The following is a 2,476-nucleotide window of genomic DNA, read 5'->3' as shown; positions in this document are numbered from 1 at the left end:
TAGGGATTTTTATATCCATAACATTATTGAGATTGTATTACAATCAACATCAACAATTCAAAATTAAACTATACTCCCTCCGTTTTTAAATACTTGCTTCATTTCTCCATGCGCGGAGTTTTAGGAAAAATTGGAGAAAGTAATAAAACATGGAGGTAGTTGAGTAGTTGAGAAAATAAAAAAAATTGTAAAAAGCAAAAGTAGTGGAAGAATAGGAGGAGAGAGAGTATTATGTTGGATCCACTAAGTGTGAGAAATGATTTAAATATTGTTAAAACTTTCAATAAAAAGAAATGGAGCAAGTATTTAAAAACGGCCAAAAAAGAAAAGTGAAGCAAGTATTTAAAAACGGAGGGAGTATAATCCATGAATACATATTGTACTTGAACAACAGTACATAACTTGAAAAACTTATTTGTATTTAAGATTAAACAAATTAAGAACAAATAGCCACCCTTGAAAAAATCTTAGATCAAACAATATCACTTTTCCTACCAAATCATTAGTTCATTTGATAGTATGCAAAAGCAAAACCAGCCATCTTAAGTTTTTCTAGCATTTGCTCAAATTTTTTCACCATTGTAGGAGTCAAGTAATTAGTCCAATCACCAACCTCCCCTTTCCTAAAGAAAGCCTTGTTCTCGATTATAGGTGCAAACTTCCCACTCTTATTGACCTCCATCTCTTTCATCCTTTTAATGCTGCAAAGTTCTATTATCTCATCTATAACATTTCCTTTCACTTCTTCCTCCGAAAAAGGGCAACCCACAAACTCGGCCAACCTTTTCAAATGATCTCGTGGTTCCTTCTTTAGCCCTTCATACTCCACAAGTAAAAACTTTTCCGGATTTCGTTTGCTCTCCTTCCAGTACCCCAACACATGATCTTCATACGGCCCCCATGAGGAGACACCCGAGCAAAACATATCTACATGTTTCTCCATCAATTCAATATCATCGGGTTTTATTTCTTTACATACCTCAAACTGTTGATGAAAATGCCAATACGAAACGAAGGTGTCTAATGGATTTCGGTTGACACAAATAACTCTACATTTTGAAGTCTTAATTGAATCTGGCAATGAGTTATACAGCAAGTGGGTAGCAAAGAGTCGAGGTGAGGGTATTTCAGACAGGTCTGGTTGTTTTCCGTTGACACTTTGGTAAACATTTATTTCTAATTGTTTGATAAGCTCATGAGGATTTTTGGTGTGAAACAAGTGTTGAATAAAATCGTTTGATGTTTTGTTACGATTTACAATGGCAAAAATGAGGGATTTAAGCCAGGTTGTACCGGTTTTGGGATAGCTCGCTAAGATGATATCAGAATCACGAGCTTGAAAATAGGTCTTAAATGCAATTATACCCTCAAAAACAAAATTTAAGCACCATAAACCGTGATAAAGGTACATTGGCCAAACAAGCCATGTTTCTTTTGGGAGGGATAATTGGAGCTCTTTCATTTCGTCTTCCAAAATTTCATGAGTTTTTGTGTTTGTGTACTCTGAATGTGCCATCTTAAAGATTGACAGTTTAAAAGTTGTATTGTATATAATCGTAATTCCTTACTCTAAATTAAGACTCGTTAGTATATAATTTATAATTTAGAAAAAAAAGTTAAAAAGGTAAGATTACTCTCATTAACGGGAAAAAAACACCCCACACTACTCTCTTTTCTACACATTATATGATCATCTAATTATTTGAATGACGGGGACACATGACAGCACCTTATTGGACACACTAACGGTACTTGTCAGCTATACATATACAACGACTTTTTCAGTAAAGTAAAAATACGGTCCCTTAACTTTGGTATAAGTTTGATTTAGGTCCCTCAACTTTCAAAAGTCTGATTTTGGTCCCTCCACCACCACTGAAGACTTATTCCGGCAAAATAATTGATGACTAGACAAAGTTTAGGGACAAAATTGCTGAGTTGTCAAATGAAGGGAAAAGTTTAGGAGGTTATATAAACGGAGGGTTGAGAGAGATTTAGAAGTGTCTCGCAGGGGTAGGTTGGTCATTTCATACGGGATTTAAATTTTGCCATTTTAGATTCAGTGGTACAAAATATAATTTTAGTGGTATTTAAAAAAAGGTTCAAATGTCTAATTAGGTTGTCAAATAATACCATTACATCTCAGTGGTACAAAATACACTCTCAATGATACTCAATGCGGATTTAGTGGTACTTATAAAAATCCTCAGTGGTACAAAATATACTCTCAGTAGATGTGGTCCCAATTTTTTTTGTCGTTTTTGCACGTGAAACCATTTCTGACTCCAAAAGTGGGCCCCACCTCACTTTTTTTTTTCCCTCTCTCTATCTCTCTCTTCCTTTCTCCCTCTTGCTAGTACATTTGCTATATTATTTTATGTTGTGAGACATTATATTTTGTCTCACAACCCTTGAAATATACTTCCTCAAAGTTTAGGGACCTTGCCCATATGATGTGGCATTTTTTATTAATATT

At 34.6% G+C, this 2,476-nt stretch overlaps 1 pseudogene; it reads right to left on the bottom strand.

Annotated features, from left to right (window-relative positions):
- Positions 1-455: 455 nt before the first annotated feature.
- LOC145555701 (cytosolic sulfotransferase 5 pseudogene) lies at positions 456-1,516 on the bottom strand (annotated as a pseudogene).
- Positions 1,517-2,476: the final 960 nt, after the last annotated feature.

Source organism: Chenopodium album, chromosome 8, assembly GCF_948465745.1.
Source record: "Chenopodium album chromosome 8, dcCheAlbu1.1, whole genome shotgun sequence".
NCBI lineage: Eukaryota > Viridiplantae > Streptophyta > Magnoliopsida > Caryophyllales > Amaranthaceae > Chenopodium > Chenopodium album.
This window is presented reverse-complemented; position numbering and strand designations above follow the sequence as displayed.